The sequence below is a fragment of the Enhydra lutris genome, unplaced genomic scaffold, assembly GCF_002288905.1.
Source record: "Enhydra lutris kenyoni isolate GAN:26980312 unplaced genomic scaffold, ASM228890v2 scaffoldscaffold41, whole genome shotgun sequence".
NCBI lineage: Eukaryota > Metazoa > Chordata > Mammalia > Carnivora > Mustelidae > Enhydra > Enhydra lutris.
In genome coordinates this window covers 12,553,959-12,577,376 of record NW_019154125.1, presented here as the reverse complement: position 1 = coordinate 12,577,376, position 23,418 = coordinate 12,553,959, and the positions used below count along the sequence as shown (strand labels likewise).

At 37.8% G+C, this 23,418-nt stretch overlaps 1 pseudogene; it reads left to right on the top strand.

The window, feature by feature from the left end:
- The window catches only part of LOC111155402, a 36,812-nt pseudogene that overhangs the window by 1,873 nt on the left and 11,521 nt on the right, over positions 1-23,418 (top strand).

Genomic DNA, 23,418 nt, shown 5'->3' with positions numbered 1-23,418 from the left:
CCAGTCACTCCACTTTGGTATATTTATCTGAAGGAAATGAAATAACTATCGTGAAAAGATTTCATCTCCGTGTTTATTGCAGCATTATTTATAATAGCAAAGACATAGAGACAACCTAAGTGTCCAGCAATGAATGAATGAATAAAAAAATGTGATTCTATGTATTATGTGATATATCTATGATAAAAATCTGATATACATATGAACAGTTCTAGTCTTCACAGCAAGTTTTAAATATATATTTTAATCTGATTAAGTAATGAGATGATTGACTACAGGTTTTCACTTCCTGTTCAGCAGCAGAGTCCAAAATGTCTAGGTTTTAAAAGGCCATAGACCACATTATGCCTGTTCATTTCTAAGCTATTACACACAAAACAGAAACCAACAAATCTAGGTCAAAAGCACCTCAAAGCACTTTGCAAAGCATCCACACGTGCACAGAACAATGTGGAGAGCATTATAAAGTTGATTCAAAGCCAAAACTGAAAGACAATGACCTAATCCCATTTCATCCAACTGTGTGAACAGATTTTCCACCAATCATCTTATAAGAACAGGCTCAGATGTTAAAGAAAGGTATCTGCTAATTTTCTAAATGACAGTTGGCTTTCAGTGCTTGGCTAATGGAGTGTACATGGCAGATACCAAGTATGCACTTAGAATTTTTAAAATAAAGGTAGTAGTATTTATTAGCCTGAAAAACTTGAAATCTAGAGGAAATGCACCTCAATAACACAAAGTACTTTCACAAATAGATTTTGGCCAACACTTTACAACAATGTTCATAGATTAGCCACAGATAAAATAAAGACCAAAATGGATTACCTGTTGAGTCCCAGCGGAAGAGGATCCCAATTCACTGTTCTGATGCTCCTTCTTGGTCAAATGTAAAAATCAAATCAAATTCAACTGTAAAAATACATTCTAATTCACGTGAGGAAATTGCTTTCTCCCTTGAGAGAATCAGTAACTGATTTTCCAAGTTAAGCATTAAGAGGAGAATTCTTATTTATATGTAGACAGACTGCTTAATTTTCCCACATATGTATACGTCGCTCACCCACAGATATATTCACTCATTCATTCAGCAAGTATGTAGTAAGTGACTGGTCTTCACCGGACACTATTTTTGTTTCCAGAGTTACATAAAAGGATAAAATGATTTCTACTCCACGATGCTGCCGTTCTTGGAATAGAGACAGTGAGGACAAAAACAAATGCATAAGAACAGAACATGTCAGATAGAAATAAGCTCAGTGGAGAAAGACAAAGCAGGGTAAGGAGAATAGTTGAGAAAGTTGTGTTGCTACTTTATAGAGAGTAGCCAAGGAAGGCCTCCAGGACAGGCAGCACTGAGCAGAGAGGGGTGAGAAGCAAAGGTATGACATGCACAGAATCCTGAAAGGAGTGGGTTCCAGACAGCATGAATGGCAAGTGCAAAGACTGGGAGTCAGGGGCATATTTGGTATGTCAGGAAAGCAGCAAAGAGGCTCCCCAGCTGGAATGAAGTGAGGAGAGTGGGGGAAGAACTTACCTGAGGCATACAGAGAATCTCATATTTTGTTTGGTTTGATCATTCTTTTCTTTTCTCCCTCTTCTTCCTTTCACCAATGACTGGATCACCACCACTATTCCTAGTAAAGCTCCTATTATTAACCCAGAATTCATCCTTCCAAATTTTCTCTTTATTTATATAGTTATATTCAGACACATAAAGGTTGTGTTCTTTTTCATTAAAAAAAATTGCATTATTCATTCTTCTCTGCATATTTGCATTTCCCATTTAGCCATACCAATCCTGTCTTCAATATATCCAAATCAGATTACCAAGTTTGAAGTCATTATTTTCAAAGACTGCATAAAATTCTGTGAATACAAGAATTTTATGATTCATAAACCCTTCTTCTATTGATGGACATGGTTTCTTTATATTCCTTTGCTACTATAAATAAAACGCAATAAATATCTTGACTATGTATTCTTATATACTTATGTCTTTATTTTGATGGGAAATATTCACTAGAAATGAATTTCTGGGGTATGTATATGTTGGTTAATATATATTGATACCTTTATAGCAGCACTATTTACAATAGACAAATTATGGAGACAGCCTACATATCCATCAACTGAACATTGGATAAAGATGTGGTGTATATATACGATGGAATATTATTCAGCTGCATAAAAGAATGAAATCTTGCCATTTGCACTGAAATGGGTGAGGCTAGAGAGTGTAAGGTTAAGCAAAATTAGCCAGTCAAAGAAAGAAAAAACGCTATATGATTTCACTCTTTTGCAACATTTAAGAAACAAAACAAGCAAAAGGGGGGAAAGGAGAGCTGACTCTTAACTATAGAGAATGAACTGATGGTCTCCAGAGGGGAGATGGGCGGGAAGATGGGTGAAATAGGTGATGGGAATTAAATAATGCACTTGTGATGAGCACTAGGTGATGTATTGAAGTGCTGAATCACCATATTGTACACTTGAAATTAATACAACACTGTATGTTAACTAACTGGAATTTTAATAAATTTTTTTAAAAAATAATAAAATAAAATAGAAATAAATATTATAACGATTCATACTTTGCCTAAGAATAATAAGTGGGAACTTTTCTCCTCATATCCTGCCATCAATAAGTATTATCTTATTGATATATAACATATATTGATATCTTATTGACATATTATCTTACCAAATTTTGTGCCTGTGTCAGTACCTCTCAAGCTTTATTGCTGAGTACTGTTCCATTATATAACTATACCTCAATTTGTCTATTATTCTATTAATAGATATTTGGTTTGTTTCCATTTTGAGAATACTATAAAAAAGTCTGCTGTGAGCATTACCTCAACAAGTATGTTGTGCACATGAATGTGTATGGCTCTTGAGCAAATAATTATTAGTAAAATTGCTGGATCATACCATAGATTATGATTAATTTCATACAAAAATGTTATAAACCATTCTCTAAAGTATTTGAGCCTTTTTATATTCCATCAGCAATGTCTGAGAATACCCACTACTCCCCTGGGTCAACAACTGGGTGGCATCAGTCTTTTTGAAATCAGCCGATTTAGCTGGTATGGAATTGTATCTCATTGTGGTTTTAATTTACAATTCTCTGATAACTAATTATGTTGAGCACTTTTCCATGCCCTTGTAGGACATTCATATATTTTCTTTTGGGAAGTATCTCTTCCAATCTTTTGCCTATTTTTTAAAATTGAGTTTTTCATCTTCTTTTTTCTTTTAGAGCGTAGAAACTTCACACATGCTGAATGTGAGTTTCTCACATATATCTTTTGAAAATTACATATTTATTTTCTTAATAGTGTATTCTTATTGGACAAAAATTTTGTTGACCCAGTCTGTCAACTTTTGCTTATGGTTAGCATTTTAGGTGTCCTGATTGAGAAATCAACCTACCTAGGAATACCCTTTATGCTCTACTCCAGCAATCTTATCTGGCTTTATATCCAGGTTTTAGATTTGTTTGGATTCTGTATTTGGGCCTATGATACATCTCAAATTAATATTTCCGTATAGATAGAGATCAAGGTTCGTATTTTTTCTATAAGAATATCCAGTTTTTCCAGCATCATTTGAATTGGATTAAAATAGATTGACTGAAAATCAAGGACTATACATTGGGTCTGCTTATAAGCTTTCTACTATGTTCTGTTGAACTGTATGTGTGTTCCTATGCCAATAATACACACTTCTGACTATTGTAGCTTCAAGGCAAATTTTGAAATCATGTAGTAAATGTCCTTCAAATTTTTCTTTTTTGGAATTATTTTGGCTGCTTTTGTATTTACATAAAAAATGCAAGCATGAGCTTGCAAATTTCCTCATAAATGCCTGCTTTTATGATTTTATTGGGATTGGTTTGACTCTATTAGTCAATTGGGAAGCATGGACATATTAGTAATATTGAACCTTCTAATCATAAATATAGTTATAAATCTTTTTATTAGTTTAAACTTTTACTTTCTTTTGGCAATGTTTTATAATTTGAAGAATAAAGGTCTCACACTTTTTTAGTTAGATATATTTCTAATATTTGATTTTTTATTCTTTTGTAAAGTGAATGTTAAGTTCAAAATACTAATCTATAAAAATTCATTGCTAGTCTATAAAATACAACTGTTTTTATCTTTGTGACCTTTTACTCTGTGAAAGTTCTAAATTCATTTTATAGTGTTTTCTACATACAAAATCATGTTACCTTTTTCAGACTTTTGTGACATTTCTTTTCCTTGTTTCATTGAATAGGACTCTCAGTTGAATAAAAACAACAAGAGCAGACATCCTTGCTGTGGTTCCAATCTCAGGGAGAAGTAATTTAATGCTTCATTATTAATTAAGAAGGTAGGTGTGAGATTTTCACAGTAGCCTCGTATAAGATTGAAGATGTTTCTTTCTAATTCCGGTTCACTGAAAGTTTTTCTCCTGAAGAGATGTTAAATTTTTCCAGCTACTTTTTCTGACTCTGTTGAAATACTCATATAGATAGTAAGTGGTGAATTACACTTACTGATTTTCATGTGTTAAATCAATCTTACCTTCCTGAAAAAATCCCACTTGTCATAATATATTCTTTTCTGTGTATTGCTGGATTTGATTCACTAATATTATATCTACGTTCATAAAGGAAATTGTTTTGTAATTTTCATTGAGCATTTGTCAGGTTGGCATATCCAGGGCAGGCCTCATAAAACAAATCTGGAGGTTTTTTCCTTCTCCTTTATTTTCTAAAAGATTGTGTGTAGGATTTGAGTTATTTCTCTTTTTTTTTAATTTTTCAATTTATTCTTCAAAGACCATTTCAGTTCTAAACTTCTCTGATTGCAACATTTAAGAACTTATACCTAACTAACTTTTAAGAGTCAGAAGTTTAAATGTGCAAAGTTCATTCTTTCTTGATAGAACACACCAGTGAATCTACCTAAGACTGAATTCTCTTTGTGGATAGGGTTTCATTACAAATTTAACTTCTTCCATAAGTTTGAGCTATTTATATTTTCTATTTCTTCAGAAGTCTTTGGGTTAGTTATGTTTTTCAAGAAATGTATCCATTTTATTAGTCAATTAAGTTATCACCATAAAATTATTAATTACATTTTTATTAATTATTTTTATTAACATATAATTTATTATTTGCCCCAGGGGTACAGGTTTGTGAATCGTCAGGCTTACACACTTCATAGCACTCACCATATCACATACCCTCCCCAATGTCCACAACCCAACAACCTATCACTCCTCCCCACCCCCAGCAATCCTTAGTTTGTTTTGTAAGATTAAGAGTCTCATAATTTGTCTCCCTCCCAATCCCATCTTGTTTCATTTTTTCCTTCTCTACCTCCCAAACCCCCCACTCTGCCTCTCAAATTCCTCATATCAGGGAGATCATATGATAATTGTCTTTCTCTGATTTACTTATATCACTCAGCATAATACACTCTAGTTCGATCCATGTCTTTGCAAATGGCAAGATATCATTTGTTTTGATGGCTGCATAGTATTCTGTTGTATATATACACCACATCTTCTTTATCCATTCATCCATTGATGGACATCTAGGTTCTTTCCATAGTTTGGCTATTGTGGACTGTGGGAGGCTGCAATAAGGCTTGAGACGAGGACCAAACCAGGCCCTGACTTGTGCCTCCTTTAAAGTCCGAATAACCTAACAAAAGGTTTAGGACAGGAAAAGTTGAGTAGCACTGAGAAAGGGTCTGTGCTATGTGTTGTGCACTCTCCTACGTGACTTCCCACACGCTTGCTAAACAAATGAGAACAATTCGGTTGGGGTCAAAAGTTCATTGCTGGTCCTTGCTGCCCTAGTACAGCCCATAAATTACTTTCAGGTTTGCTGTATTTGTACTGGCATCAGCCATTTGGCATCATGAGGAACTCATGGTTGTTAAACTAGACACAGATGTAATATCACTATATATATGGCCTTAATGCTTTGAATAGACTTAGCACTGTTGGACATTCTCCTCAGTGCTCCTCCTGCCCCCATCTCTTTGCTTCTCGAGTTCTTTTCTTCATCCTCTTACCCTCACATTCCTGGTCGATTTGTCACGCCGGCCGTGACAGTGGACATTGCTGCTATAAACATTAGAGTGCATGTGCCCCTTCCGAACACTACATTTATATCTTTATGGTAAATACCAGGTAGTGCGATTGCTGGGTTGTAGGGTAGCTCTATTTTCAAGTTTTCGAGGAACCGCCATGCTGTTTTCCTGAGTGGGTGCACCAGCATGCATTCCCACCAACAGTGCTGGAGGGTTCCTCTTTCTCTGCAACCTCTCCAACACCCGTCATTTTCTGACTTGTTAATTTTAGCCATTCTGACTCATGTGAGGTGGTATCTCATCGTGGTTTTGATTTGTATTTCCCTGATGCCGAGTGATGTGGAGCACATTTTCATGTGCCTGTTGGCCAGCTGGATGTCTTATTTGGAGAAATGTCTGTTCATGTCCCCTGCCCATTTCTTGATTGGATTATTTGTTCTCTGGGTGTTGAGTTTGATAAGTTCTTTATAGATTTTGGGTACTTGCCCTTTATCTGATATGTCATTTGTGAATCTTTTCCCATTCTCTCGGTTGTCTTTTGGTTTTGTGGACTGTTTCCTTTGCTGTGCAGAAGATTTTGATCTTGATGAAGTCCCAATAGTTCATTTTTGCCCTTACTTCCCTTGCCTTTGGCAATGTTTCTAGGAAGAAGTTTCTGCGGCTGAGGTCAAAGAGTTTCCTGCCTGTGTTCTCCTCAAGGATTTTGATGGATTCCTGTCTCACATTGAGGTCTCTTATTCATTTTGAGTCTATGTTTGTGTGTGGTGTAATAAAAGCGGTCCAGTTTCACTCTCCTGCATGTGGCTGTCCAATTTTCCCAACACCATTTGTTGAAGAGACTATCTTTTTTCCATTGGACATTCTTCCTGCTTTGTCGAAGATTAGTTGACCATAGAGTTGAGGATCCATTTCTGGGCTCTCTATTCTGTTCCACTGATCTATGTGTTTTTTGTGTGTGTGTTAGTACCATACTATATTGATGATTACAGCTTTGTAATAGAACTTGAAGTCAGGACTTGTGATGGCACTAACTTTGCCTTTCTTTTTCAACATTCCTCTGGCATTTGGGGGTCTTTTCTGGTTCCATATAAATTTTAGGATTCATTGTTACATTTCCTTGAAAAAAGCTGATGGTACTTTGATAGGGATTGTGTTAAATGTGTAGATTGCTCTAGCTGGCATAGATATTTTCACAATGTTTGTTCTTCCAATCCATGAGCATGGAACATTTTTCCATTTCTTTGTGTCTTACTCAATTTCTTTCATGAATTCTTTATAGTTTTCTGAGTACAGATCCTTGGCCTCTTTGGTTAGGTTTATTCCCAGGTATCTTATGGCTTTGGGTGCAATTGTAAATGGGATTGACCCCTTAATTTCTATTTCTTCTGTCTTGCTGTTGGTGTATAGAAATGCAACTGATTTCTGTGCATTTCTGTACTGAATTCTTGTATGAGTTCTAGCGGTTTTGGAGTGGTCTTTGGGGTTTTCCACATCGAGTATCTTATCATCTACAAAGAGTGAGAATTTGATGTCTTCTTCGCTGATTCAGATGCCTTTTATTTCTTTTTGTTGTCTGTTTGCTGAGGCTAAGACTTCTAGTACTATGTTGAATAACAGTGGTGATAGTGGACATCCCTGCCGCGTTCCTGACCTTAGGGGGAAAGCTCTAAATTTTTCCCCAATTGAGAATGATATTTGCTGTAGGTTTTTCATAAAATGCTTTGATGATATTGAGGTATGTACCTTCTATCCCTATACTTTGAAGAGGTTTGATCAAGAAAGGATGGTGTACTTTGTCAAATGCTTTTTCAGCATCTATTGAGAGTATCATATGGTTCTTGTTCTTTATTTTATTAATGTGTTGTATCACATTGATTGATTTGCAGATGTTGAACCAACCTTGCAGCCCAGGAATAAACCTACTTGATCATGGTGAATAATCCTTTTAATGTACTGTTGGATCCCATTGGCTAGTATTTTGGTGAGAATTTTCTCATCTGTGTTCCTCAAAGGTTCAACAAGACTGTAATTTTCCTTTTTGGTGGGGTCCTTGTCTGGTTTTGGGATCAAGGTAATACTGGCCTCATAAAATGAGTTTGGAAGTTTTCCTTCCATTTCTATTTTTGGGAACAGTTTCAGGGGAATAGAAATTAATTCTTCTTTAAATGTTTGGTAAAATTCCCCTGGGAAGCCATCTGGCCCTGGGCTCTTGTTTGTTGGGATATTTTTGATGACTGCTTCAATGTCCTTACTGGTTATGGGTCTGTTCAGGTTTTCTGTTTCTTCCTGGTTCAGTTGTGGTAGTTTATTTGTCTCTAGGAATGCATCCATTTCTTCCAGATTGTCAAATTTGCTGGTGTATAGTTGCTCATATGTTCTTATAATTGTTTGTATTTCTTTGGTGTTGGTTGTGATCTCTCCTCTTTCATTCATGATTTTATTAATTTGGGTCCTTTCTCTTTTCTTTTTGATAAGTCTGGCCAGGGTTTTATCAATCTTATTAATTCTTTCAAGAACCAGGACCTAGTTTCATTGATCTGTCCTACTGTTCTTTTGGTTTCTATTTCATTAATTTCCTCTCTCTTCTTTATTATTGCACTTCTGCTGGGTTTAGGCTTTCTTTGCTGTTCTTTCTCCAGCTCTTTTAGGTGTAGGGTTAGGTTATGTATTTGAGACCTTTCTTGTTTCTTGAGAAAGGCTTGTATCACTATATACTTTCCTCTCAGGACTGCCTTTGCTGTGTCCCACAGATTTTGAACCATTGTGTTTTCATTTTCATTTGTTTCCATTAATTTTTTCAATTCTTCTTTAATTTCCTGGATGACACATTCATTCTTTAGTAGGATGCTTTTTAGCCTCCATGTATTTGAGTTCTCTCCAACTTTCCTCTTGTGATTGAATTCTAGCTTCAGAACATTGTGATCTGAAAATAATCAGGGAATGATCCCCATTTTTGGTATTGGTTGAGACCTGATTTGTAACCCAGGATGTGGCCTATTCTGGAGAATGTTCCATGTGCACTAGTCCAGTGTGTCTTTTAAGGCCTTTATTTCCTTGTTGATCTTTTGCTTGGATGATCTGTCCATTTCAGTGAGGTGGATGTTGAAGTTCCATGCTATTATTATATTATTGTCGATGTGTTTCTTTGATTTTTTTATTAATTGGTTTATACAGTTGGCAGCTCCCATGTTAGGGGTATAGATATTTAAAATTGTTAGATCTTCTTGTTGGACATACCCTTTACGTATGATTTGGTGTCCTTCCTCATCTTTTATTGTGTCTTTGGTTCTAAAATGAGTTTCTTGTAGACAGCATATTGATGGGTTTTGGTTTTTTTAATCCATTCTGATACCCTGTGTATTTTGATTGGGGCATTTATCCCATTTACATTCAAGGTAACTATTGAAAGATACGACTTTAGTGCCATTGTATTGCCTGTAAGGTGACTGTTACTGTATATTGTCTCTGTTCCTTTCTGGTCTACTACTTTTAGACTCTCTTTTTGCTTAGAGGACCCTTTTCAATATTTCCTGTAGGGCGGTTTGGTGTTTGCAAATTCTTTTAACTTTTGTTTGTCCAGGAAGCTTTTTATCTCTCCTTCTATTTTCAATGACAGCATAGTTGGATATAGTAGTATTCTTGGCTGCATATTTTTCTCATTTAGTGCTCTGAATATATCATGCCAGTCCTTTCTGGCCTGCCAGGTGTCTGTGGATAAGTCTGTTGCCAATCTAATATTTCCACCATTGTATGTTACAGACTTCTTGTCTTGAGCTGCTTTCAGGATATTCTCTCTGTCACTAAAACTTGTAAGTTTTCCTGCTAGATGATGGGGTGTGGACCTATTTTTATTGATTTAAGGGGGGTTCTCTATGCCTCCTGGATTTTGATGCTTGTTCCCTTTGCCATATTAGGGAAATTCTTTACTATAATTTGCTCCAATATACCTTCTGCCCCTCTCTCTTTCTTCTTCTTCTGGAATCCCAATTATTTTAATATTTTTTTGTCTTATGGTCTCACTTATCTCTCAAATTCTCCTCTCATGGTCCAGTACTTGTTTGTCTCTCTTTTGCTTAGCTTCTTTATTCTCTGTCATTTGGCCTTCTATATCACTAATTCTCTCTTCTGCCTCATTTATCCTAGCAGTAAGAGCCTCCATTTTTTATTGCACCTCACTAATAGCTTTTATGATTTCAACTTGTTTTGACTTCAGTTCTTCTATTTCTCCAGAAAAGGATTTTATCTCATCAGAAGGGGTTTCTCTAGTATCTTCCATGCCTTTTTTGAGCCCAGCTAGCACCTTAAGGATCATCGTTCTGAACTTTAGTTCTAGCATATTACCAATATCCCTATTGACTACATCCCTAGCCATTGATACTGCCACTTGTTCTTTTTTTTGTGGTGAGTTTTTCTGCCTTGTCATTTTATCCAGATTAGAATATATGAACAAGAGAATAAAATACTAAAAGGGTAGCAAAGACCCCAGAAAAAAGGTATGCTAACCAAACAGAAGAGATCCAAAACCAAATGAGAAGAAAGGAGGAAAAAAGAAATAAAAATAAAAATAATTTAAAATAATAATATATTATTATTATTATATATATATATTATAATATAAAAAATATATTAGACTTGTGAATAGAACAGAGCCACCCACTTCATTTTGGGTGTATTTTGGTCTTTTCAAAGAAACTACCTCCCAAAATTTTAAAGAAAGAAAATTTTGTACATGTACAAATTAAGGGTAAACTCATTGAAGGGATGGAATATGTAAAGATGTAAAGATGAAAATTAAAAAAAAAAATTCTAAGAAAGGAATTGATAAGATAAGTTGGTTGTAAAAAGAAAAAAAAAAGATGAAGGAATGTTCGGCTGGAGACTAGAACAAAGCCATATGCTAGATTTTGGGTATATTTTGATCTCTTAGAAGAAATTGTACCCCAAATTATTTTAGAGGAAAAATAAACCCTATATGTATATAAAAAATAAGGTTAAATAAAATAAAGGATAAAATATGACTGTAACAATGAAGGCTATAAAAGATTTTTATTTTTAGAAAGGTATTGTTAAGATAAACTAGTTAAAATGTTAAAAGAGGAAAGAGGGAAAGTTTAAAAAAATAGAATAAGAAAAAAACTTTAAAAATTTAACTTTACAAGACTAAAGGATCATGGGGGGAAGATATGAATTGTATGCGTTGCTTTCCCCTAGCTCTGGAGTTCTGCTGTTCTCATTGATTGGTAAGCTTGGTCTTGGCTGGATGTTCTTGCTGATCTTCTGTGGGTGGGGCCTGTTGCAATGATTCTCAAATGTCTTTGCCCAAGGCAGAACTGTGCCACCCTTGCCAGGGACCAGGCTAAGTAATCTGCTCAGGTTCGCTCTCAGAGCTTTTGCTCCCTGAACACTTTCCATACCTCTTTGGAGGATGGGAATGAAAATGGAGCCTCTCAATCTCCGGCGAGAGGAGCTGAGAGCTCAGGGCCCTACTCCTCAGTGGGCCTTCAGAGATAGGCAGTCAATCACTCCTGTCTCCTGGTCTCCAGCCGCAGTCTGAGCTCACCCAGCCTGTAACCAAGCATTTCTATCTCTGACACATGGCCCTGTTTGGAGTCTGCAAACCCAGCAGATTCCTACCATGCTGCTCCTCCTGGAAGAGGAAGGTGAGTCTCCCTAAATGCTTCTTGTGGGGTCCCTGCTTGAAGAGCAGTGGCCCAGTTTGCCTCGGATCATGGTTTAAGGTAACCACGAGCTGATAGCTCACTCTTTGGCTCTGTCTCTGTATTTGTCTTCCCCACTCCAACACCTGGCAGCTCTGCCACAGTCAGACACCCCTGATCTTTCTGTGACCCCACAGGCCTAAGACTACACTGTCCCCACAAGGGCTCCACCCTGCTTAGCTTCTGGAGCAATGTCCCTCAGTGGACCAGACTTCTAAATGTTCCAATTTTGTGTCCCACTGCTCTGCTGCTTGCCAGGAGCTGGCCCCTCCCCCTGTGGTCTATCCTCCTGTTGCTTTAGATTCACTTCTCTTTATGTCCTACCTTTCAGAAAGTGGTCAATTTTCTGTTCTAGAATTGTTGCTCTTCTTCTTTCTATCTCCTGTTGAGTTTGTAGGTGTTCAGAATGGTTTGATACCTATCTAGCTGAACTCCTGGAATCTAATGTCATTTCAGTCTGCTACTCCACTGCCATCTTGCCCTATTAATTACATTTTTTAATGATAGACATTTTCATTACTGATGTCAGTAACTTGTGTTCTTAGCTTTTTTTCTTAATTAGTCTTGCTAGAAGTTTACCACTTTCATTAATCTTTTAACAAACATGCATTTTTGTTTTTTCTATTGTATACTTTTCATTTCACCAGTTTCAGTTTTTATGTTTGTTTTTCCTATTTTCTACATATTTAAAGCATAATTTCTTGCCCTAGCTTTATCTTTGGAATATGGAAAATTGGGAAATTAATTTTATACATATCTTCTTTTCTAAAATGAATACTGTAAACTTTATATTTCCTCCAAGCAGTTTTTCAGTGGCATCTGACAAATTTTGATATATTAGGGCTTTTGTTTTGCATTTTCCAAGTTTTTATTTTGTTTAATTCTAGTGTACTTAACATCCAGTGTGATATTAGTTACAGGTGTACAAGATAGTGATTCAACACTCCCATACATCACCCTGTGCTCATCACTGACAGGTGCACTTTCCTTAATCCCCAGCACCTGGGGACTTAGGTTTCCACTATCATTTCCTTGAAAATATTTCCTAATTTCCCATGTGATTTCCTCTTTGCTATAAGGATCATTTTGCAGTACATTGTTAAATTCCCATATATTTAAGAATTCTCCAGATAGGTCTTTGTTACTGATTTTTAAATATCATTATGGTGCTGTAAAATGTCAATCTTTTGATATTTCTATTTATCAAGACCTGGGTGTAGCATAGCCTATAATCCATCATCCAGTTTTGCCAGGATTTTATGTGCACTTGAAGAGAGAGAACACCTCACAGCATTGGTTTTATGGTTTTATCAATGCCAATTAGGTCAGATTGGTTCATAATGTTATTCAAATTATTTAAATATTCTGTGTGCTTTCTACTACTTTTTTTGTGTATTTCTCTAAATTACTGAGAGAGGGCATTAAAATTTATAGTTATGATTATACATCTGTCACTTTCTTTTTCTAGTTCTTCCAAATTTTGCTTCATATACATAGGAGATCTGTTATTAGATGCATGCACCTTCAGGATGTTTCCATCTTAATAAATCTATCTTTGTGACATTATGCCATCTCCTATTTTTATTTCTACTAAAACTGATTTCTGTCTTGAAATCTACTTTGAGTGATATGAAAATAGCTAGACCAGTGTTATTTCACTGAGTTTTTTATGGCTAGTCTAAGAAACTGAAATTTCTACTTAATTTCATCTTAATTAATTAAAATGTAAATAGCTACCTGTGGCTGTGTCCACTGTAGCAGGCAGCATAGCTTTAAAGATTAGAAGATTAGAATATATATCTTTAAGTTGCCATAGTTCATTCTTTAAATAACATTATATTATTTCATGAGGAATGTAAAAAATTTATAAGTATATAATTTCATTATCCCCCTATTGCCTATAATACTTTTATTAGCCCATACCTTTCTTTTATATATGCTATAAAACACACAGTATATATTATCACTATTCCTGCTTTAAACTGTTAATAGTCTTCCCGATCCCAGCATGTTTTGGGAAGAATTCTTTCAGCTCTCCTGCCCTACTCTCAGACTGCAATTCCTGAAAGCCTGTAGTGCCTCAAATAAGTACTGCTTTCCACTTTCTGAGGGTGCTGCTTTGGGTGGGATGGAGGAAGCTCACTGTGCCCAGGAAAGATGACTCTAACTGGCCTGCCTTATTCTCAGTCCCTGTTGTATGACCCCAGGAACCCTGGGAAGACCCAGGGAGAAACTTCCCAATATTGTGGCAGCATTTTCTAAAATTCTAGGGGTGCCTGGGTGGCTCAGTTGGTTAAGCAACTGCCTTTGGCTCAGGTCATGAACCTAGAGTCCTGGAATCGAGTCCCACATGGGGCTCCCCATGCAGGGAGACTGCTTCTCCCTCTGACCCTCTCCCCTTTCATGATCTCTCTCACTCTCTCTTTTTCTCAAAAAAAAAATAAATAAAATCTTTAATAAATAAATAAATAAAACAAAACTTCTAAACTTTCATGCCAGCCTATAGGAAACTACTAAAACTTATTAAAAATTGGCTGTTTCTCTAATTTAAAAATTATTTTAAAACTTTTGTTTTGGAGCTTTTCTGATCTCTTTTCATTATTGACCTATGAATGGCATTTTCACACAACTTTCTACATTCTGACTAGTAGCAGAAACCCCTCCATAGATTTTTGGATTAAATTTTATTTTCATAGTTTCTGGTGTAATTACTTTGATTCTAGGGTTATCTAGAAGTGTCCTCATTAAATTCTAAGTATTCTAATTCTTTTCTTTTGTTTTTATTATTTACTCCTAATGTCATAGGTTTCTTTTTTTTTTTCCTAAGATTTTATTTATTTATTTGACAGAAAGAGAGATCACAAGTAGGTAGAGAGGCAGGCAGAGAGAGAGAGAAGGAAACAGGCTCCCTGCTGAGCAGAGAGCCCGATGCGGGGCTTGGTCCCAGGACCCTGAGATCATGACCTGAGCCGAAGGCAGAGGCTTTAACCCACTGAGCCACCCAGGTGCCCATGTCATAGGTTTCTGATTAAAGAAAGTGATATATAAAATTTTTACTTTTTTGGATGTTTCCATAAGGTCTTTTCTGGAGTCAAATACATAAATGACTTTTGCTACTATTCTACTTAGTACTTTTAGTCTAAAATTCCATCTTCTCAGGGTAGTTGCATGGCTCAGTGATTTAAGTGACTGCCTTCGACTAAGATCATGATCTCAGGGTCCTAGGATCCAGCCCCACTTTGGACTCCCTGCTTGGTGGAGAGTCGGCTTCTTTCCCTCCCTCTGCCCCTCCTCCCTGCTTGTACTCCCCCTCTCTCTCTTAAATTAATAAATAAAATCTTAAAAAATAAAATAAAATTCCATCTTCTCTGATATTAATGTTCACTTTCTATTTGTTGTCATTTATCTGTATCTCTTTGATTGCTTTTTACTTTTTTAAAGAAATCTACTTTATTACCCTGTTCCTTGATGGACATAAGTCTGAGATTATAAATATGTATAATAAATATCTGTAGGTGTGTGTGTGCATGCCTGTGTGTGAGCAAAAAAGCAATCATGGGCTTGCTTATGCATGTGTACATATGACCATGCTAATAGGCACATATGTGTATGTTTTTCTTTTCATGCCTCTCTATTCTCACATACTGAATCTGTGGATGGATACTCCTTTCCTACACTTGTTTTTGTTTTTTCCATCCTTTGCAAGTGTGTTGTATGAAGCATGCATCCTCTACAGCATGCCAGGCTGGAAGGCCATCTGATCCCAGGTGTTGACTCTCCCCATATTCTGCATCACTACAAGTGGGGACATACTTTCAAAGGACAGATGTTGACACTTTCTTTTTTGGCAACTCTATCTACATTATCTCATTTTGCACTCACAATAAAACTATGAAGAAGATAGAATTGAATATTATATATAAATTTAATTCAACAGGTTTTTATTGAATGCATATATGTGTCAAGAACTTTCTAAGCTGAAATGACCTTCAATAATCTCCCCCTGCTGAGCTGGAAATTAGAGTTAAATCTCTGTCTTTCATGAGTAGATCCAATGCCTGGCTAAATGAGAGCATAAGATAGATGCTCAATAAAAAATTTTGGTTACCTGTAAGCACAAATTTGTAAAAAGGCAAGGATCCGGTTATGTCCATTGAGAGACACATGCCCATTCAAGAGCAAACAGTTTTCCAGATAACATTTTTGTCTTTCTGTTGTTTCATGACCCTTTGTATCAACTTATATTCAAGTTGTATTTGTTGTCCAGCAATTTATCTCCTGTCTAGTCTCCGAGCTCCTGGAGCTCAGGGATCCTGTGTCAGTCATCTTCGAAATGTTCTCCATTCTTCCCTTGCCTGCCCTCATCATCTGGAAACAGCAGAGCAAAGGCAGGAAGAGGTCTGAGCCTGGATAGACTGCCTGAATTCTAACTTCTGTTCTGACATTTACTCTGTGACATTGAAAAGTTATTCAATCATCTAACGCTCCTCCCCCTCTTCTGCAAGACACTAAACAAAATGCATCCCTCACACGTTTGTTGTGTAAGTGAAATGAAATAATATTTGCAAAATGTTTATTACAGAATAAACTCAAATTGGTATTAGTGTTATTATCTGACATAGACAGACACCCAATAGTTGGTGTATAATTAATCAATCGACAAGTTTAAATACCAGGTGCCTACAATTTCCCTCTTCACTCCCAATAAAACTGCTCAGCTGGCTTTGCTTACCATTGTAGGTCATGGCTCAGCAGAGATGCTCTGCAGCTACTCTCCCCAAGGGACAGTGATTACCCATGGCTGTTACCACCCAGGGAGGCAGGCAACAGCCCTGTTCATCCATGACCTCCCCAAGGTCCCTGATGTCCTATGTGATGACATATGTGAGTGCTGAAATGCGGGTTAGGTTGCACTCCAACAGGAAGCCTGGTGGGAACCTGATGAGACAGGAGTTTGAAGAATAAGAAATAATATCTCTTACTAGTGAAGAAACTAATGCTCTGTACTAGAAAGACTGCCTGCAACCAAGGTTTCCAGGCTGGGGGTGAAAAATGGAGAAGGCAAGTTCACAGAAATCCAAACTGGTGTAGGGGTAGATTGTCCATCCCTCACCCCAATGCTAACCCTAACCCTCCTATGATTCCCAGACTTCCATGTTCTTCCTAGAGTGGAGTAGACAGAAGCAATATAGGAATTCATCATCTTAACTTAGTCGATAATGGCTGGAATGGCAGTTTCCCAATAAAGCTTGTTTGAATGGCAGAACACAACCTTCCAGTCTCTTCTGCTCTAAGTCCTGAGCACCCTAGGCTGCAGGGCAGAGGTGCAGCCACTGGGGAGCAGCCCAGAACCTATAAGGAGAAGGCTCAGTCCTCTGGGGAGGCCATGGATTGACGGGGACAGCTCAGCACAGGACCAGGAGCTCACAGGAGAGGTCAGCCTCACAGCACCCAGAGGCACACACACACTGAAGAAGAAGCCAGCAAAAGAAACCAGGCCTTTTCCATATACCCTGTATACACACACACACACACACACACACACACACTGGCTTAACCCACAGCAGGTTCTTTGCAATGTCAAATTATCTACTCCTCTTTCTGAAGGGACAAGTAAATGGGTAGTGTGGGAAAGCAACTAAATGTGTTTACTCCAAAACCACACACTACACTCTGACACCCACATTCAGGACAGGAATGAAAACTTCCTTCTAGGTGTAAATGTGAAGACAGAGGGGAAGAAGTTCATCCCTAAGCACACTGTGCACAAGACTGACGTGTGAAGTCTGTAAGCAAGCATCCAGTGGGCCCCTCCCTGTGCATACCAGGGCCTGCACCAGGGGCTGTGAGTGTGACAGCAGAGGTCCTAGCTCCCACTCCAGAGATCCTTTCACACATCCCATACTGTGGCTTCTCCTATGGTGGCTAACACTGACAGCAGTTCAATAATTTCCTTAGATGTAATTTATAAAGTAAGGAAGGTGCCAAAGAGCTTTTTAGAAGGAAACTAAAGAATAATATAGTCTTGCAAAATAGACAAGGAAAGATAGCTCCCCCTTCCCCTCCTCACCCCCAGAGAGCATCCAGAGGTTGGGGGAGGTCCAATCCAACTCCCTCGTGATAACCCGAAGAATCAACAAGAAGCGGTAGTCCCAGTGATTGCAGCAATTTGCCAAACAATTTGGAAGCTGAGCAACATGACAGAAAGATAGCAGTCTTGAGACCAAAAAAAAAAAAAAAAAAAAAATACATTTGGGTTGGGTCCTGATTCCTACTTTGACTTACAAACTCTTTAACCTCTTCCCTTATTTTCCTGGAGATTCTTTTCCTACTCCACAGATTTACATTTATATTCAAATCAAGTGGGGAAATGTTTCTGAAATCACACTTTCCCTACATGTAGTCACAATGGGTTTGTGATATGAATGATGGAAAGGCATCAACAGAGTGAGAGGATATAAATGTGAAGACTCAGAAAGTTAAACAGAGCAGGAGGCAGTGAGTCATGCAAGCCATGGAAAGTCTCATTCCCAGGTACCTCAGAATTCCCTTGAGAAATAAAGCTATGGATGGTTATACACTTGTAGTCTGGGATTCCCATGGAAGGGGAAAATCTCCCCACTTACCTTTGCCCTTCTTGTGTGGGCAGGATTATGTATCCATCCACCTCCCCTTATTCCCTTGCCCAGCCTGACTGCTCTAGGGACTCTGACAATCTGTGATGTGCAAATAACTTGAACGTGTCTTAGTATTTACTGGGAAACCGGGTGAATTGAAGTTCAATTTTCAGGCTAATTCTTCCTCAGCCCTAACCCTTGGGCTATCTGAGACCTATCTCTGAAGTAATGAATAAGAAAAAAAGGGGTATTATTATTCCACAGATGCATCCTGAATCTTGTTTATGAGCCCATCCATCAATCAATCAGTTCACTCATTCACTCAACAACTACCTGCTGAGCCTGGCCCATGTGTATTGATGGGTATTGATGACTCTTGCAGTAACCACTGGTACTAGCCGGTGAGGGAGAGAAAGTCAGTGTCTATAATACATTAGCCCCTTCTACTAAAAAATTGGACATTGTACAGTGAAGATTCAACTTTGTTCAGGATGTTCAAATGATCTAACATATATCTTCTAATTTTCTCTTAGGATACTTAATTTTTAATATTGGGAAGCTTGGAGAAGAAAGCTTAGCTGTTGAAAGGTTGGACCATGATCAAATTATAGATACATTCCTAGGACACCTGGAGAAACGTTGAAAAATCCCAATTTCACAGATTCATTTGACATAATTATTTCATGACATGTTTTTCAGCTGTTGGGAATGCACAGAGCATACCAAGTGCATAACACTCGAGTGGGCCTGGCACATGACAAAACAGAGATGCTATTCATTATTAACACTATCTTGAACCTATTGTGTGCCAAATAATTATCGCATTGGTGAACATATAAAAGAGGTCAGTTCCCAGCACCAGGAATAACCTCTAGTCTCTCTCTCCCAGATGATATTCCAAGATGAGCTGCCAGTCACACAATACAAATCACTCCCACAGGACCCTGGGAGATCTTCCCCTGACTTTTCCCCTCAGTGTGAAGGTCCAAGTTCTAATCATAGTATATTACAGTCATTGGAGCTTAATTCTGTCATACTGCAAGAACTGAAGTGATCTCAACCATAAGCAGGTGCCCATGAACGCTTATGAAAAAAGGAAACGAGGCTAGCACATCCAGAGTCGAACTCCTACAATTCCAACCCTAGTGAAATCAGTATAAATCAGATTAAGACAGATGTTGGAACTTATTAAAAAGCTGTTCTATACTCTCCGATACCTGGGACATCTGTTGTTCATCAGCCACCCATCTTCCATTCACCCTGCCTCAGGGAACAGCATCTTTATTTTGCTTCAGGTCGGGTGACAAACCGAGTCTTGAGTTTGTTCAAGACTGGGGATTTCCAGGGCACCTGGGTGGTTCAATTGTTAAGTGTCTGCCTTCTGCTCAGGTCATGATCCCAGGGTCCTGGGATTGAAGCCTGCTTCTCCCTCTCCCACTGTCCTTGCTTGTGTTCCCTCTCTCGCCATCTCTTTCTCTGTCAAATAAATAAAATCTTTAAAACAAAGGTATTGAAATAATAGATCAAAAGATGATAGATATTTTTGAGTACAAGTAAATATTAGTAAGTTCTCAGAATTTGTTCTGGGATTATGCACACCAAACTATTGCCAGTTGTTGTTTGGTGGAATATTAAAAATAGTGATAAAATTAAAAAAAAAAAAAGACTGAGGATTTCCTAGAACATAAATCTGTGCAGCTAAAACCAGGACAGTCCCTGACAAACCAGGAGTCTTGATCTCCTTGTTCTGATCAAAATATCATTTCTCTGCCCTTATTTATATGAGCCAACAGATTTGGCTCTGCTCCTGGTTCAGGAACTTCTAGGATATTTTTCAGCTCTCTGTCAAGTAGTAAAATATTTTATCATGCTGGCTTTCACCTGAACAGATGTAGGGTCTGGAGCTGCCAAGGCCATCTTGTTATGACATGTGGGAAACAGAAATGGAGCCAAATCAGAGGAGGCAGAGCCCAAAAATGAAGACACAGAAACTAAACACTGGTGACATAATCTGAACACTCAAATCAATCTGTGCTTAAGACAAGACTACCTCTACTCTATAAGCTTACTCTCATATAAATCAATATAGTTAAAAGGAAATTTCCAGATTTACTATTAGATATTTTTCAGTTTCTGATGAGTGTAAGGAAACTGTTAGACATGCTCCCAACCCTCAAGGAGTTAATAATGTATTTATTCACAAGACAGAAGAAAAATAAGTAGAAACTTAAGGTGGCATGTGATGAGTGGTGCAGGAGTGAGGGCATCTAAGTTCTAGGAAATCAACTTGGTCTGAGAGGATCAGGGAACATTACTGAGGTTTAAGCCAAGACGGGCTTTCCTGCACACAGAAAAAGAAGAAAGGAATTTAAATGGAGGCACCTGTCAGTTATCACTGCAGGTAATCATGTATCCCCTGTGGGACTATAAGTCCCTGTGTCCATCCCCATCCTGGGAGTGCACAACCAAGGTATCCAATAATGACAATAAGTGAATGGCAACATGCTTCCATAGTGCCTTCTAAGAATACGAAGTAGATAGATGAACATTAAGCAAATTCTGGAAATATTAATCTGACATTGGCATATTACACATTACATATTGGCAAGATACAATGGCTGACAGTAAGTCCAGACTAAGGAGAGCAAAGTGTGCTGGTTTTCACATTCTAGGGAGGTAGTCCCTTCCCCTACAAGCAACTACATGCTGCATAAAACAAATGTTGTATTGCATTGCTGGGCATACAGAAAGTAAAAAAAAAAAAAAAATGCCAAGGGGGTCAACAAATTTCATAGATTTGGCCCCCAAAACAGAGGCTGAAAAAATTAAAACACAAGTATCTTATTAGGAAGCACCAACTCTATACCACATAGCATTTTGCACCAGAGAATCCACAGCCATGAATTCCTAATTCCTCCAGTGGTTATGTTCTCATTCCAATGAAAGCAGAAGCAGATCCCAGCTAAAATAGGAACTTTATTGGTTAGTACAACCAAAGTTAGAAGGGCAATAGTTTTTGGAATGATAACCCAGGGAAAAAAGGGAACTTTTTTTTCTGCCTGCCCTATGGGACAGTATAGCTCAGTCTCCATAAAGCTCAGTTCATAGTGGTTTTATAGAGAAGTTTGTTGTCTTAGCAGAAGGGTGGTTTGAAGATCCAGTGTTTCATGTCAATGTCTTTGGATTTTCTCCTGTGGCAAGCTCTAGTGCTACTGGCCTACTGTGGAACTTGCTTTTCAGAGAGCCTCCTAATACATCTGTGATAACTTTTGAAAACCTGAAAGAACCAGAAGATAAGAAGAAGGATTCCCTGTTTGTGTTTATAGTCGATGTTTGGTTGGACAAAGTAAAAGTATGAGGAAAACTTTATATTATGTTTTCTGGTTATTCACCAGCACCCCCCCCAACCTGCTTTATCTTTTTTTTAATTTAAATTCAATCACACAAGATATAGTACATCATTAGTTTTTGATAAAATGTTCAAGGATTCATTAGTTGAATATAACCGCTTTATGTTTTGTGGTAACTCTTCAGCAATACCACATGGAAAAAATCAAATTGAATCTTTGAAAGCAGTCATTGTGGGTTTGTCCGTAGTACCTGAGTTTCTGACCCAGAGTATCATGGATTTGGTTCCATCTGACCAAGGCCATGACTAGTTAAAAGCTTCACTAATGAATTTTCACTAAGTACCATGTACTAATCCTTGCAGAATTCAGCATTATACACAAAAAATTACTGTCTTGTGAAAACTTTGTGAATGTGCAAAAACTGTATTCCTTTTTCCAGTAAAACTTCTAGTAAAATGCTCATCCTTTTATATCAAGAACGTGAAAGTCCTCTCGTCATCTCTGTTTGCCCAAGGTTGTGGGGTGGGGGTGAGCAGGCATATGACTTTGTCTGAGAATGTGTCCTGGGTCTGATATGATTCCATCATGGACAAATCTGATTTTGCATTGTTACCAATACCAGACACCTCTGCATGAACCTTGCCTGTTTCTCAAGAAGAGGATTTTCTTTTAAGATTTCTAATTCTCCTAATAAGATGTAAAAGATAGCAAATCTCAAGGCTTTGAGATTATTAACTATGATATGAAGAAACAAAATTCATCAGCTTTCTAGTTACCTTTATATTTTATCTAATTTTGATATAATTTATATCAATTTATATATAAGGTTATGGAGAACCTAAAAAACCAATGTTAATGACTATATTGGTTATCTATGGCTTCATAACATCAAAACCATGTGGCTTAAAACCAGTGAGTATTTTTCTGCACTCTTGTTTGTTTGGCATTGTTTCTGCTGTCTTTCCACAAGTGTAATGGGGTCTGGATGGTTTGTCTGAGTCTCGGTCACATATATATCTTGAGGGCTGGCCACACATTCTTCATGCTCTTTCCTGCTGGGAATCTTTATGAAGTCATCTGAGTGAGAGAGAAGCTATAAGGCCTCCTGAGGCTTGGGCCCTGGAACTTATGCTATGTCACTGCTGCCATATTCTAGGGTCATGACATGTCACAGTGTCTTCACCAAGAACTAGACTCTACCTATTGATGGAAGGCATGGTGAATTCACATTGCAGAGAGGCACCAATAGGGACAAGAGAGTTATGGCAACCACTGTCACAAACTATCTGCCCTAGCCTGCCCTCTGGCCACAGTAATTCATCCTTCTGATGAGAAACATTCCTTCCCAAGAGCCCTAAATTCTCATCTGATCATGGCCGCAGACCATCCACAATTCCTGTCTGGCATCATGGACAAAGGCAGATGAGAGGATCCTTGGAGTAACATCTTAGGTGTTATCCATTGTAATCCAAGAGCCTGAGGATTTAAGAAAAGTTTCCTGCCTGATTGCCTGGATGGTTCAGTTGATTAAGCGTCTGCCTTCAGTTCAGGTTCTGATCCCAGGATCCTGTGATTGAGTCCAGCATTGGGCTCCTGGCTCAGCAGGGAGCCTGGTTCTCCCTCTGCTTGCTGCTCC